This window comes from Martes martes (assembly GCF_963455335.1).
Source record: "Martes martes genome assembly, chromosome: 5".
Taxonomy (NCBI): Eukaryota; Metazoa; Chordata; class Mammalia; order Carnivora; family Mustelidae; genus Martes; species Martes martes.
The window spans coordinates 40,073,994-40,091,269 of record NC_137892.1 but is presented as its reverse complement, the minus strand read 5'-3'; positions in this window follow the sequence as shown (position 1 = coordinate 40,091,269).

Here is a 17,276-nt window from a genome sequence, read left to right as displayed (position 1 = left end):
GTTTGCTAATCCTAAAACCTCTGCTATTTATCTCAAAGGGTTTATAAATTATTGACCTCACAAACCAATATTCTTCTTGAAGGAACTTGCATTCTTTCCCTGTGTCTTTGAATATTTAGGGAAGTAAGTCTTATCAGAAGTAAAATAAAATGAGGAAAGGTCCTTTGAAATTTACATGAATGAAAAAATCATGTTTTCTCTAAAATAAATTAGTAGAAAAATCTTGAGCCATCTGAGCAGGTATCCTTAACTTATTACAACTGCCAGAAAAACAGTTGGGTCCAACTGTTATTATGTAAACCCATGAATTTTATATTATCATAACTATCTCATGGCTAAAAAATTTAAAACAATAATTGTAAGATCTCTGAATGTTTATGTGTGACTATTATAGATGTGTGACATTTTCTACCTCTGGATTATGTCACTAAAATTAATTATAAGCTCTATTTAATTGTTTTAAAAATGAGCATTGGTAAATCAAGCATTTATCTTAGAAATACAGTACAAACTAACCCAAAAGTTTTTCAAGTTCACATGATCTAGGATAATTTTCAGGAAATAAGAACTATTTTGGTGGTTTAATTAAAAAGACATGTCAGAGTTATCAACATTGGATATAATGCAGACATAACATTTTATTTTGAGTTTATTAGTTGAATGAGCTCATGTTATGTCTTGGAAATTTTGTAAAAAAAAAAATGGCTTTGAATGATAGCTGATTTGGTCTAAGGTCTCATGAGGTTTGTGTGGGTAATCTAAACAGTTGGAAGCAAGTGATTTAGAGAGATTAACTTTTTAACAATAATTATGTTTTATGTCTACTTAAAAAGTAGTTTCCAAAATCCTTTTGGTAACCTGAAACTTAAGTTAAATGATGGAAATTCCCTGAATGATAAGATAAAATAATGACACATTAATTACTGAATATAGGTTTATCTACTCTTATCACAGAAAATTTAAAGATAAATTAAAGATAAATTTGGATTAGTGAGCACTTTTTGACCTTTATTCAAAGATTGTACTATGAAGAATGTTTCTAGAAATTATGAAATGTATTCATAAATTTGTCAACCTAAAGAATGCTACTATAATAGTTCACATTTGATTACTACTTGGTTTTCTTAATTTTACTTAGTTAACTTAATATTAGAAATTAAAAGTTCCTTAGGGTTTAGAGTTATAATTAACATATGTAAATAAAACTATTGGCACTAATAAGAGAAACATCTCTGAATGCAAAAAAAAAAAAAAAAAAGGTGTACGCTTTTGATATTAGAAGATAGGGATGGAAATGCATTTTCATTGAGTGCAAAGAAAATAATTTTGTCCTAAAGCAAAGCTAGTTATTTAAAGAGAGGAAAATATAGACAAAATCCAAATGTTAAAAAAAAAAAAAAAGATTTGTGGAAAAGGAATCTCTATAATTTTAATGTGTGGTCAAGCTGGCTAAGATAAAAATAAGTTTTAATATTTAAAGTACACTGGGATAAAATTTTTAAAAAGGACATAGTTTTCTTCAATTGTTTACTATTTCTTTTTAAAAAGCAGACCATTAAAGAGTTTTCTTTACCTTTAATGTAATCTGCTTAGAAAAACAAAGATTCTGTGTTTCGTCGTTATCAAATCTTTTATTACTTAAGTAAGTAAACTCAGCCGGCCTGATATTAAAAGAACTCAGTTTTGCTCAGAACTTTGTAATCACAGTCTTCACAAAACTGTGACATCTTGGTCACTTTGGCTTCCGAGATAACAAAGTATTGTTTCACAGTGAACTAAGATCCTTTTTAGTCAAGTGTTCAAAACCGACTTTTAAAGTAAGATGTTTGACCACAAATTAACTTTGAAATATTGCAAAGAGTACCTGGAACATTTCAAGGATTTGTTTTCTCATAGAAAGGTAAATGTGAAACTAATTAAGCTTATTTGGTATGCAAATAGGTCATGCTAAACCTTAGCTTATATTGTATGGGTAAATATTACTAATATAAGTGTTGTAGAAATTGTAAAAAATTTCTGTATCTGGATATATCAGAATTTTAATGTTATCAGTCACAATTCTGGTTTTTTGGCCATTTTTTGGTCAATTATGAGTTCTAATTAGACCTTTAACAGAAGACTTAAAAATGAAATGGTTATTTACAGATAGTTATTATTTTACTCAGATGTTTTTACAGAAGTTTCCTACAAATGTGTTTCATCTTCAGAGAAATTTATGGAAAAGAATCTGACAAGTATTCTAGAATTCAGGTTTTTGATAACTTTCATATCATAGAACTGAAATGGGTAGGAATTTCCAGAACTGGTAGAAAAATGATTCAAGCAGAACAAGAATGAATAACATGGGTCAAAATGAAATGAGGAAGATGATTATAATTTTTCCAACTTTTTGCTTGATTTTTTTAGACCTTAGCTTAAGAAAGAAGAGAAAAAGCCTTCCTATCAACAGTTCGATAAGATATACTTTGTGAACAAAAATGAAACATGTATTTTTTCTCCCTACCTGATCCCTCCAAAATTCAAAATCTCTTGAGTATTCTTTATCATGACAAAATAGTTATTTACATAAGTTCTGAGAATCTGTTCTTCCCATAATTGAACACATTTGGAAATTATTATTTTGGAAATAATGGTTTTATTACCAAACCTCTGACTTGAATATCCTATATGAGAGAGAGATGCAGACTCATATATGACAGTTTTAAAAAAGGTTGATTTACAGAGCCAATAAAGCCTTTGGGGGGGGGGAATTAACCTGTTACATTGCTTACAAGGTTCCAGCAAAGTAGTCTTAAAAAGAGCTTAAGTGGTCAGTTACTATTCTTGGGACACATATATAATCAGGCAAAGTTTAATGTAAACACATTAGTTTTACTATGAAAAATGGAGGGTAATTATAGAGAGAAAACATGTTTTTACACCTTTGTTTTAGATTCTAGTCCTGTTGAGGTTGTGGTATACTTGTAAATTGAACTACTTCGTAAATTCTTCTAGTTTCTGTAGAAATCTATGACTCCCCGAACTAACATTTCCAAGTGTATCCCACACTTCAGATTTGAAATCAGTAAAACAAAGACTGCCCTTGAATCTCCTTGAGAAGGACCTTACCAAATACTATTCACAAAGAGGTAGAAGCCAAACCTCAGGGACTTAATCCTTGGACATGCATCGCACAACTGAAAAAGGCTCCACCTGAACGTCTCTGGAAACCTCTGACCAAATTGACTAGGAGGAGAAGTAGCTGACATTGAGGTAAACTCCATCTTCCAAGGCACTAGATTACAACTTCATACTTCAAACTTGAAATCCTTTCTTCTTCCCTTTCTTTCCTTTACACTGGTACTGGCCTTAATCCATTTTTCCCAGGCCATTGCCAGTGGGATAACATTTGCCTTTTAAATACTGGATTTGTCATTAAAAACTGCAAGGCAATGCCATCTTAGTGAAAGTAGGTTGTGTCCCAACAAGGTTTGCCCTTGTGATGGTTGTCATTTTCCTTGGACCTATTTATGCTGAGATGACTGGCACACAGCTAGGCAATACTTCTCACAAGTGGTATAAAGACATCTTATTTGTCACCTACTCTGGATTTACATCATTGAGTTAGGGGGGAAGCCCCCCCCCAAAAAAAGAAAAACCTACCATGAGGCATATATGACTCAAGATTTGCTTTCATTCACGAGGCAATACTTCAGTGTTGGAGAGTAAATGAGAATATCATCAAGAACTTCTCCTTAAATTCTAAAGATATTATGAAATTTATTGCTAAGACAACTGCTGTCTAACAAAGATCCTTAAACTCTGGGCCAAGCTTTTTCTTGATAATAGAGAACCCCTGATTACACCTTAGCTGAGGAAGGAGGTGTCTGTTGTGGCCAATACCCGCTGTTGCCCCTGGGTTAGCACATCTAGGAAGGCTGAAACTCAAATTACATGAGGATGCTGAACCAGCCACTCAGCTTTAAAGAGTGACTCCTTCAGTGGGGTCTTTCTTTGATTTACCTGATTTGACTTGTTTGGATCTGAAAGTGCATTCCAAACATTTGGAACTCTGCTTGTAGTAATCCTAATAATACCCCTAATGTGTTGTAGTCTCTCAAAAGTTTTAAATGTATGTTTGCAGCTGGTAACCACCAAGGAAAGGATCTACCTAATGACCAAAGAAATTGACGGACTTAAAAATTGTGAACCTGAAGTTACAACCTGTGAATCCCACATAAAAAATCAACAAAAGCTGCAAGAAGTACAGTGCAGTAGCTCAGAGTGGCGCTAATGCCTTATATTTTGATCACATCTCTCACTTAAGCTGAGAACCTTATGTTAAGAGCTCCATGTCAGGAAACTAAGACTTAATACCTAACCTAACTATAGTTTCAACTCCCCCAGGAACATAACCTTTAACCAGTTAACCTGGAATTTCCTGGTCATCACTAGGAAATTTACTGATAGACCCCTCCTGTTCCCCTTATGAGAGCAACCATGTCTAAAATAATATATTTTTTCTAATAATTTCCTTTTTTCTACTCCCTCATTACCTTTAAAAACCATTCCTTTTCTGCAGCTAGTTGGAGTTCCTTTGTTTGCTAGGTGGGATGCTCCCTGATTCATGAATTATCTAGTAAAGCCAATTAGATCTTCAAATATACTTAGTTGGAATTTGTTGTTTAACACCTCAAAATAGCCTAAAAACTAGCACTTATACCAGATCATCTCATAGATAGAGAGATCAGAGGCTCTAAGGTGACAGAAATAGAAGGTGTCAACAACAAATTTAATACTGGAACAGTTGGACACTAAATCTTGTACTTACGAATACTGTGCCAAGAGAAAACTTATAGTACCTAAGCTTTTGATTGAGAACAGTTTGAATCTTATTTTTCAATTTATTTTTAACCCTTGCTAATGAAAGAAATATGTAAAGCTATTAAACGCCAACAGCCTTGCCTTATCTCCACTTCTACTGTTAATTTGTTCCATTCTTTACTATTGTTAAAAAAAACAAACAAACAAGTAAATTTAAAGATGATATTGGCATTATTTAATGATTCATTAATCAGGCATTATTCTTTCTAACAAACAGGAGCTCCGAACTGCTACGGAAAAGAGAAGGTTTTTAAAGGCACAGAGGGAATGGAAAAAATTTATTAGCACAGGGTAGATTGTTTCAGGCTAGGTAACCTACTGATGGGGAATATCAGAGATTACTTCATGAGTGCTGACCAGGTAATTCCCAGTTGATTAGGTAAAGGTTACATTCCTGGGAAAGGTTGAAACTGCAATTATATTAGGTATTAAATCTTGGTTTGTTGATGTGGGACTAAACACATTTTGGGCCTGTTGTTTCTTTTTAACATTATCAAAGCTTTAATAAGAAATTGAAGTACTTAATATAAAGAATGTTAACATTTATGTACCCAAAATCCAGCTTAAAATTTGAAATGTTACCAAATTGTTGAGGCTCTTTACATAATTCATATAAATATAATCTGTAAACGACCATTTCCTTCACAATGCGGTCTAATTTTTAATAAGGTGGTTATCATAGCCAAAAAATTTTACATTAAATAAATATTTATATGTGCAGGATTTATAATAAGTGGATATAAAATAGAATAATCATAATAGATATTTGTTTTATTTTACATAATATTCTAAATATGTTTTTAAATAAAAACAGATCTGGACTCAACCAAGGAAACACTATCTGGAAAGACTACTGCAATAAGGTCAACACCCAGACAATGAAATCGGCAAGTATTTCAAAATCAAGTGGGAAAGACTTTAATAGAGAATAGGAAGCAGGGTCAAACAGGGTCAGCAAAAACTGAGAAGGAAAAAGGTTGCCTAACGGGTAATGTTTCTTCCTGTCGCCAGCTGATCAGAATGAGCTTTAAAGGGAGTATGTTCTACCCCTTTGGTACTACCTTAGAATCCAGAGACCTGGATTCTTAGGACTGTGGGGAGAAGGGAAGCCTGACTGAATTTTGCAAAGCCACATCAGTGACTAAGTAACTGGGTAGTTGCGTTCATCTTGGTCATCCCTTTTCTGTCTTTAAATATTATTCAAGATGGATAAGAATTGTGAAGTTGAAATTCGTAATTTCCAGGGTTAGATTGGCCTTAATTTTCTTTTTGGTTTGATGAATTAGTGGTATCATCTGTTGAGCATGTTGTTGGACTATGAGTAGTTAGAACATTTAAGAGATCAAGCACTTGGTGACAACTATGCCTAAGAATATAGCAGAGAAGGAGTTGACCAAGGTGGCAACACAGAAGAGGCTCCTAAAATTCCCCATTCCCATGGATCCGCCAAATGTACAGCTGACATGGAGCAATTGTCTCTGAAAAAGACCCAGAAAATAGCTGAGAGACTCCAACACATGAGACATGAGAAAATACATACATCAAAATTCATTCTAGGAGATAAGGTACTACTTCTCAGAGACCAGGTAAGCTGGTGGACACCACTCCTGCTGTCTTCCTGCAGCCTGCCCCCAAGTCACTAGAAAATCCCTAGAAGGAGCTTGCATACACATCTGCACCCCAGCTTTTGCAACTGCAGCCAAACGCCAGGTCCTCAAATGCCTGATTCTGATAGCTGAAGGGGCTTCCATTCATGAGTCCCACAGGACTACAACCAATAAAGCAGCAGCTGTTAACCAGCTATCTCACCAGGGCTCAGCACAGAGGAAGCCACCAAAATTGCCCAAGTCTTTCATTGGAGTCTTCATAAATTTAAAAAGATTTAAATCATACCATGTATCTTTTCGAACCACAATGGTGTAAGTATAGAAATCAGTTAAAAGCTGGAAAGTTTACAAATATGTGGAGATAAACAACATGCCCATGAACAATAAATGGATCAAGAAAAAACCAAAGGGGAAATCAAATAATATCATGAGACAAATGGAAATGGAAACACAACATACCAAAACTTATGGGATGCAAGGAAAGCAGTACTAAGAAGGATATTTGTAGAGATAAATGCTACATTAAGAGACAGATTAATGTAGAACTAATTTTATTCCTCAAGAAAAATAAGAGCAAACTGAGGTCAAGGTTATTAGAATGATATAAATAATAAATAGAGCAAAAATAAATGAAATAGAGACAAAAAGATCAGTGAAACTAAGAGCTGTTTTTTTTAAAGATAAAACCAACAAAATGTTAGCTAGACATACCAAGAAAAAAGATTAGAACTTATATAAAATTGTAAATGACAGAGGAGACATTGCAACTGATAATATACAAAGGGCCAAAAGAGACTATCAGAAACAATTATATGCCAGCAAAGTAGACAATATAAAATAAATGGATAAATACCCCCAAACATAATAAATCAAGATTGAATCATGAAGAAAAATACAATTTGAACAGACCAGTTGCTAGTCACATATTTAATAACTTGTCAAAAGTTTCCCAAAAAAGGAAAGTCCAGTACCAGATGGCTTCACTGGTGAATTCTAAGAATTTTAAGAATTAATACCAATTCTCCCAAACTCTTCCAGAATACAGAAAAGGAAGGAATACTTTTTATTATTACTATACTACCCCCACAAAAAATACACAAATGTTAATTTTGTTCATTATTGCCAGTCGCTATCTCCATTACCAAATTTTTCCCTTTTAATTACATTTTATTTATTTTTGAAAATATTTAAATTCCAGTGTCATATTGGTTTCAGGCATACAATATAGTGACTCAACACTTCCATACATCACCTGATTCTCATCACAAGTATATTCTTTCATATCCATCATCTATTTCACTCATCCCCTTACTCAATTCCCCTCCGGTCACTGTGTTTTTTCTCTATAGTTAAGAGTCTGTTGATTTGCCTGTCTCTTTCTTTTTTCCCCTTTCCTCATTTTTTTCTTAAATTCCACATATGAGTGAAATCATATGGTATTTATCTTTCTCTGGCTGTCTTATTTTGCTTAGCATGATACTCTCTAGCTCCATCCATGTCATTGGAAATGGGAAGATTTCATTCTTTACTAGGGCTGGGTAATATTCCATTACACACACACACACACACACACACACACTTCTTCTTTATCCATTCATCAGTCAACACTTGGGCTGTTTCTGTAAAATGATGCTTCAATCATCAGGATGCATGTATCCTTTTGAATTAGTATTTTCTTTGAGTAAATACCTACTAATGTGATTGCTTGGTCCTATGGTAGTTCTATTTTTAACATTTTGAGGACCCTCCATACTATTTTCCACAGTGCCTGCACCAGTTTGCATTCCCACCAACAATGCAAAAGGGTTCCCTTTTCTCCACATCTTTGCCAACACCTGTTGTTTCTTGTTTTGTTGATTTTAGCCATTCTGACAGGTGTGAAGTTATGTCATTGTAGTCTTGATATGCCTTGATGATTAGTGATGTTGAACATATTTTCATGTGTCTGTCTTCTAGATGTCCTCTTTGGAAAAATGTCTGTTCCTGTCTTCTGCCCTTTATCAGCTGGATTATTCATCTTTTGGGGGTATTGAGTTATATAAACTCTTTGTATATTTTGCATACTATCAGATGTGTCATTTGCAAATATATTCTCCCATTTGCAAATATAGCCTCCCATTCTATATGTTGCCTTTTAGTTTTGTTGATTGTTTTTTTTTTTCCACAGAAGCTCTTTATTTTGATGAAATCCCAATAGTTTATTTTTTGTTTCTCTTGCCTCAAAAGACATATCTAGGTAGAAATTGCTATGGCTGATGTCAAATAAGTTACTGCCTGTGTTCACTCCTAGGATTTTTTTTTTGTTAGTTTCATCTCCCATATTTAGGTCTTTAATCCATTTTGAATTTATTTTTACATATGGTGTAAGTGGTCCAGTTTCTTTCTTTTCCATGTTTCTTTCTTTTTCCCATTAGATATTCTTTCCTGCTTTATTAAAGATTAATTGACTAAATAATTATGAGTTTGTTTCTTGGTTTTCTGTTCTTTTCCATTGATCTATGTGTCTATTTTTGTGCCAGTACCATAATGTTTTGAATACTACAGCTTTGTAATATAACTTGAAATTTGGAATTGCGATACCTTCAGCTTTTTTTTCTTTTTCAAGGTTGCTTTGACTTTGGGGGGTCTTTTGTGGTTCCATACAAATTTTAGGGCTGTTTGTTCTAGCTCTGTGAAAAACGCTGTTGGTATTTTGATTGGGATTACATTAAATGTGTAGATTGCTTTGGGTAGTATAGACATTTTAACAATATTTGTTCTTCCAACCCATGAACATGGAATATCTTTCATCAGTGCTTTATAGTTTTCAAGTTTCTTCATAGGTATCTTACTGTTTTCGGAGGAACTATAAATAGTATTGGTTCCTAATTTCTTTTTCTGTTGCTTCATTATTTGTGTATAGAAATGCAACAGATCTCTGTATGTCGATTTTGTATCCTGTGACTTTACTGAAGTCATTTATCAGTTCTAGCAGGTTTTTTGGTGGAATCTTTTAGGTTTTAGTGAGAGTTTTACTTCTTCCTTACCAGTTTGGATGCCTTTTATTTCTTGTTTGTTGTCTGATTGGTCTAGGTAGGACTTCCAGTACTATGTTAATAACAATGATGGAAGTGGAGTTCCCTGTCTTGTTCCTGACTACAGAGGAAAAGCTCTCAGTGTTTCCCCATTGAGGGTGATACTAACTGTATTTTTCATACATCACCTTTATTATGTTGAGGTATATATGGTTCTCCTCCTTACTTTTACTAATGTGATATATTACATCGATTGATTTGTGAATATTAATATTTCACCTGGAACCCAGAAATAAATCCCACTTGATCATGATGAATGATTATTTTAATGTATTGTTGGATTTGGTTTACTAGTATTGTATTGAAAATGTTTTCATCCATAGTCCTTAGGGATACTGGCCTATAGTTCTTTTTTAGTGGTGTCTTTATCTGGCTTTGGTATCCGGGTAGTTTCCAGAATAAATTTAGAAGTTTTCCTTCCTTTTCTATTTTTTGGAATAATTTGAGAGTAGGCCTTAACTCTTCTTTATATGTTTGCTAGAATTCGCTTGTGAAGCCATCTGGCCCTGGAATATTATTTGTTGGGTTTTTGTTTTTGTTTTTGTTTTTTTTTTTGATTACTGATTCAATTTCTTTGCTGTTTATTAGTCTGTTCAAGTTTTCTATTGATTCCTGTTTCAGTTTCAGTAATTTATGTAAATTTATGTAAATTATGTTTCTAGGAATGCTTTCAAACTCATAAGATCCACATTACCCTGACCAAAGCCAGACAAGGACACTACAGAAAAAATAATAATAATAATAATAATAAATAATAATAATAATAAAAAAATAATGATCATTATCCCTGCTGGGCATATGTGCAAAAATCCTCAAAAAATACAGGCTTCATTTGACAGTACATTAACAGGACCATACACCTTAATCAAGTGTTATTTATTCCTGGGAATGCATTATGGTTCAACATCCACAAATCAATGAATGTTACATACCACATTGAGAAAATGATAAAAATCATGTGATCACCTCAATTGATGCAGAAAAAACATTTGACAAAATTCAACATCATTTATAAAAACTCAACAAACTGGGTATAGAGGGAACATAATTCAACATTATAAAGGCCATATATGATAAGCCCATAACTAACATCATTCTTATTAGTGAAAAACTAAAAGCTTTCCTTTTAAGATCAAGGTTCAAGATAAGGTTTTCTATTCTCACCACTTTAACATAGTACTGGACATCCTGGACAATCAGACAGTAAAAAAAAAAAAAGAAGAAGAAGAAGAAGAAAAAAAGAAAAGGCATCCAAATTGGTAAGGAAGGAGTTAAGCTGTCACAATTTATAGTTGACATGATACTATACATAGAAAACCCCGAAGACTCCACCAAAAAACCATTATAACTGATCAATTTAGTAAAGGTGCAGCACAAATTGGTAGTATTTCTAGTAGCAAAAAGAGAAATTAAGTCAACAAATCCATTTACAATTGTGATAAAAAAGCATAAAATTGAAGATAACAGAAACAAATGCAAAGATACTCCATGTTCATGGATTGGAAAAATGTTGTTAAAAAGTCCATACTACCCAAAGAAATCTGTAGATTCAGTGCAATTCCTATCAAACTGCCACCAGCATTTTTCACACAACTAGAACAAATAGTATTAAAATTTGTATGGAACCACCAAAGACCCATATAGTCAAAGCAATTTTGAGAAAAAGAATAAAGCTTGGAGGAAATCCAACATTTTAAGATATACTATAAAACTCTAGTAATCAAACAGTAGGGCACTGACACAAAAATAAGTCCACAGATAAAGGGAACAGAATAGAGTCCAGAAATAAACCCACACTTACATGGTGAATTAATCTGTGACAGAGAAGACAAGTATATATAACAGGGGAAATCCAATCTCTTCAATAAATGATGCTGGGAGAACAGGTCCACCCTCCTACACTAAAAACAAAAATAAGCTCAAAATGGATTAAAGTCCTAAATGAGCAATATGAAACCATAAAACTTCTAGAAGAAAACATAGCCAACAATTTATTTGATGCATAGGAGAATTTTTCTAAGTATGTTTCCTCAGAAAAGAGAAACAAAAGCAAAAATAAACTATTAGGACTCACCAAAATAAAAAGCTTTTCCCAGTGGAAAAAACTACCAACATGAAGAGGCATCCTCCTGAATGGCAGAAGATATTTGTGAATGATGTATCCAATAAAGGGTTAATATCCAAAATATATACAGTTATATATACAATTCAACACCAAAAAAACAAGTAATCTAATTTAAAAATGGGCAGAGGACCTGGATAGACATTTTCCCAAAGAAGACATACAGATGGCCAGCACACATATGAAAAGATGATCAACATCACTAATCATCAGAGAAATGCAAATCAAACCACAATGAGATAATCACCTTAAATGTGTCAGAATGGCTAGAATCAAAAAGACCAAAAATAAATGATACTGAAGACATGGAGGAAAAGGAACCCTTGTGTATTATTGGTGGAGATGCAAATTGGTGTAGCCACAGTGGAAAACAGTCTGGATGTTTCTAAAAAAATTAAAAATGGAAATACTAGTAATTCTTCTACTGGGCATTTTCTCAAGGAAAACAAAAACACTAATTTGAAAATATATATGCAGTGTTATACTCCTGCAACATTATTTACAATAACCAAGATATGGAGGCAACCCAAGTGTCTGTCCATTGGAAGACAAACGGATAAAGAAGAGGTATGTATATATATTATCTAGCCATAAAAAAGAATCAGATCTCACCATTTGTGACAACATAAATGGACCTGAATCTAATATTAAGAATGCTGATAAAAATAATTTAAAACAGGTTGTAAAACGTGAAGATATTTTGAGTGATGATGTATGCATTGAGGGGCTGGGGACAATAATATTCTTATTCTTTTTTAGAAACCTGAATGATTTCAGATCTTCAGGGCTGGCCTAACTCCGTAATTCAGGCCAAGTGGATTTCATTAATGCCAAGGCAGTAGACAGTGTTTCCAAGAGCAATGCACTGCTTCTTATACCCAAAGGCCATAAAATATGGATTAATTTGTGTGCCACCAAATAATATCAGATAGTACTCTTGAAGAATATTGAAAACATTCTCCAAATGTACAAATTACTCTTTTAGTGAATTATATTTCCTGAACATTTGTTTTTTTTTTAAATTCCTCTTGAGGTAATACCAAGGCAGCATTAAGCTCAGAAAGACTAAAATGGGTCAAAAGAGCTAAAAATAACATTTAGAAACTCCTTCCAACCATAGATATGTCAAATAAATGAACAGGATTAACTAAAGTTAAGTGCTTAGAATAGACCTCAATATATGTTAATGATAATCACTTTATTAGGAAATTAGTGGGAAGTATATTGATGATTTTTATCTCATTTTTAACTCTACTAAAGCACTAAGACATTTTGAAAGTGGTAGTCTTTAAGTGAATTAAGTAATATAAATAAAAGAGGATAAGAAAAGTTATCTAAATATACAATAAGACTGACTATAGTTTTATTTTGTTAGTGGGAAAAGATGCATATTTGGAAATTGGGGGATAATTTAGGCTCATTATCAGTTCATCCAAAGGCCTTTTGAATAAGAATAAGAAATATGTATAGAAATTATGATAATAATGTAACATAAATACTTGTTCTTTCTCAATAAAATATATTGTCTGTGGTCTAATATGGTCTAATGTTGGTGGATGATGTTACATCACTTCTTTATACTGTCTTGATTTGAGTGAGTTTTCAAAAATATTTTTAAATTGTTATTAAAATACCATTTTATTATATACCCATTGCCTTATCTCAAAAATAGAATACTTTTATTACTGCTCATTGTTTTCACTAAGAAATAATGAAAAAGGTAATTGTTCAGATAAATTACAGCATATGTAATGGACATTTACTTCCTTTTTTCTTTAAAAAAAAAATGTTATTGAATGATTGAGAGGAGCAGGAGAGAGAGAAAGAATCTCCATCAGGATCCCCATTAAGCATGTAGCCTGATGCTCGCTGGATCCAACAACCCTGAGACCAGGACCTGCGCTGAAGTCAAGAGCAGAATGCTTAACGAACTGAGCCACCCAAGCACCTCACCTTCTTTTCTTTAAGACTTAGGCTCTGTGTTTTCAGACCAAGTTATTCAAGAATGGGTGGACTTAAAGGAAAAACAAAGCTGGGGGCACCATGTTGCCTGATTTCAAGCTTTATTACAAAGCTGTGATCACTAAGATAGCATGGTACTGGCACAAAAACAGACACATAGACCAATGCAACAGAGCGCCCAGATATGGACTCTCAACTCTATGGTCAAGTTATCCTCAACAAAGCAGGAAAAAAATATCTAGGGGAAAATAAAAAAGCAAAACAGTCTTTTCAATAAATGGTGCTGGGGAAATTGGACAGCTATGGATAGAAGAATGAAACTTGACCATTCTCTTATACCATACACAAAGATAAACTCAAAATGGATGAAAGACCTCAGTGTGAGACAGGAATCTATCAAAATTCTTGAAGAGAACATAGGCATGAAAAAAATGTTCATCATCATTAGCCATCAGGGAAATTCAAATCAAAATCACATTGAGATACTACTTTACACCAGTTAGAATGGCAAAGATTAACAAGGCAGGAAACAACAAATGTTGGAGAGAATGTGGAGAAAGGGGAACCCTCTTACACTGTTGGTGGGAATGCAAGTTGGTGCAGCCACTTTGGAGAACAGTGTGGAGATTCCTCAAAAAATTAAAAATAGAGCTATCCTAGGACCTGGCAACTGTACTACTGGGTATTTACCCAAAGATACAGATGTAATGAAAAGAGGGGTCATATGTACCCCAATGTCCACCATACCCAAATTGTGAAAACAGCTGAGATGCCCTCCAACAGATGGATGGATGAAGATGTGGTCCATATATACAATGGAATATTACTCAGCCATAAGAAAGGATGAATACCCGACTTTTGCATTAACACAGATGGGACTGAAGGAGATTATGCTGAGTGAAATAAGTCAAAAAGAGAGGGTCAGTTATCATAGGGTTTCACTTACTTTTGGAACATAAGGAATAACATGGAGGACATTAGGAGAAGGAAAGGAAAAGTGAATCAGGGGAAATTGGAGGGAGAGATGAACCATGAGAGACTGTGGACTCTGAGAAACAAACAGGGTTTTAGAGGGGATAGGGGTGGGGGTATAGGGGTGGAGGGATAGGTGAGCCTGGTGGTGGGTATTAAAGAGGGCATGTATTGCATGGAGCACTGGGTGTTGTACATAAACAGTGAATCTTGGAACACTGTCTCAAAAACTAATGATGTATTTTATGGTGACTAACATAACACAATTTTTAAAAAATGGCTGGATTTTTTTAAGAGATTTTATTTATTTATGAGAGAGAGAGAGAGTGAGCAAGCACAAGCTGGAGGAGCAGCAGGCAGAGGGAGAAGCAGGCTTCCCACTGAGCAAGTAGCCCCATGCAGGACTCGATCCCAGGACCCAGGGATCATGACCTGAGCCAAAGGCAGACACCCAACCAGCTGAGCCACCAACTAAGTCCATCTCTGGGTAGACTTATTTTTAAGGTAATCCTTTCACTTTATGACTTCATTTAGAAACACAAGCTAAGCTGATGAATGCATGACATAATTCTGGTCACAGAAGACATCAAAGACATTGACATTTATACATGATGATCAGACCTCATATAATGAGAAGTCTGATGAAGCTTCTAGAGGAAGATATAATGAGAACTCTGAAGAAGCTTCTAGAGGAAGAATTATTTTCTTGCTTTTCCAATAAAGCTACTTAACAAGACAGCCTAAATAAGAAGCCTGCACCCCCAGAAGGGGGAGCATGAGAAAAAACTGCAAAAGAAAGATCCCACTTGTTAAAACCTCCCTGGAGCCATATCTCCAGCTCTATTTCTAGATTTATACTAATGGGGGAGCCTAAAGATTTATTTAAAGATTTAAAGATTTATACTAATGGGGGGGGGTTTGTTGGAAACCAGAAGTATTCTAAATGATTATCAATATTTATGAATAGAATACTTTTTTACACTTCTGATAACTAATTAATAATGCTGAATCTACTCTCTTAAAATTGTTCACTACTCATAGTAAATTTGTGCAAGGTAACATGCTTGTGGGTTAAAAGAGTTGACAATGTTGTAACTACAACTATCACTGTAATACTGAAGTATATAGAAATTAACAGGGACCACTTGATGAATGTGTGGAAACAGAGTTACAAGGACATATTTGTGGATAGTGCAAGTGTTAAAAAGTAATTTCTTGAATTGTTAAAACTAAAATTTAAAAGAAAAAGGTACTGGTTGGGAGAGACCACATTATATGTATTTTTGGATTGGAAACCCACATGTTGTCATAAGACCATTCCATACCAACTTTCCATATTCCCATCAGGACACTCTTTGGGAAAAGTAGAAGACCACTGGATAACTCAACACAACTGAACTGCAATATCCCAACTCCAGGCTTATAGCAAAGGTTAATATCTTGCTAATGCTACATGTCCATTGTGGATAGCCACGATTCTGCCCAGTATCACCTTGATTTGGGGAAGAGGTTGACTTAGCTGTCTATCAGAGAAATTGCAAAAGTAAAAGGGTGGCTCAGTTGGTGAAGCGTTAGTTTCTTGATCTCAGCTCACGTCTTAATCTCAAGGCCATGAGTACAAGCCCCATGTTGGGCTCCATGGTGGGTGTGGAGTCTACTTAAAATTAAAAAAAAAAAAAAAGAAGAAGAAGAAGAAGAAGTAAAATGGATCTGGGAAGTCAAGGGTGACAATATATTGTTAAGAAATCACAGTTCAGGGGCATCTGGGTGGCTCAGTGGGTTAAGCCTCTGCCTTCAGCTTAGGTCATGATCTCAGGGTCCTGGGATCAAGCCCCACATCGGGCTCTCTGCCCAAAAGGGAGCCTGCTTCCCCCTCTCTCTCTGCCTGCCTCTCTGCCTATCTCTCTCTGTCAAATAAAAATCTTTTTTAAAAAAGAAAGAAAGAAAGAAATCACAGTCCATTTTGCCTGTATTTCATTCCTCAAAGTCACATGCCCACTCCTTCAAGATAAGAATATCAAATTCTGCAAGAAGTAATGGGAGAGGGATATGTCACATGGTCAAACCTAAAATCAATGAATCACCAGTGTATAATCCTCTTACAAAAAAATTGAATATACATAATCAGTAACAGTCTCTTGGAACCACACCCATCCATTTTCTTCTTCTAACACTTAGCCTTGCCTATCAGGTGTTTCCTTAGCAATGTCAGAATTAATCCTCAATACCCACTGCCTCCATTTGAGACATAATAGGAGGCTGGATAGCCTAAATCACTTACGATCCTGTTGACTCTGATTTCCACATACCTCTGAGTTCTAGGTGTTCCCTTTTCTGACCCTCTTTATCAACTTCTGAAACTCTTCCTCTGATCCCTTTAGAATCCACATACTTTCAAAACATATTTCTTTGTATCTTCAAATAATTCTCTACATTTTCCTTTCTCTTTCTTGTTGTACCTGGAGTCTAGTTCTCTCTTGACGACATTGCTTCCCCAGCTGCCCTTCTAACTGGATAACATTTCGTCTCCTATATCTGTATTATCATTGGGGATTCAGAGAGAATACATTTCCTCCTTGTTCTTTATTGCTATATCCAGACCATTTAACACACTTTTTAAATTAACTTCCTACCCCATCTTGGAAGTGTATGCCACCAGCCTTTATTTTTCAGTTA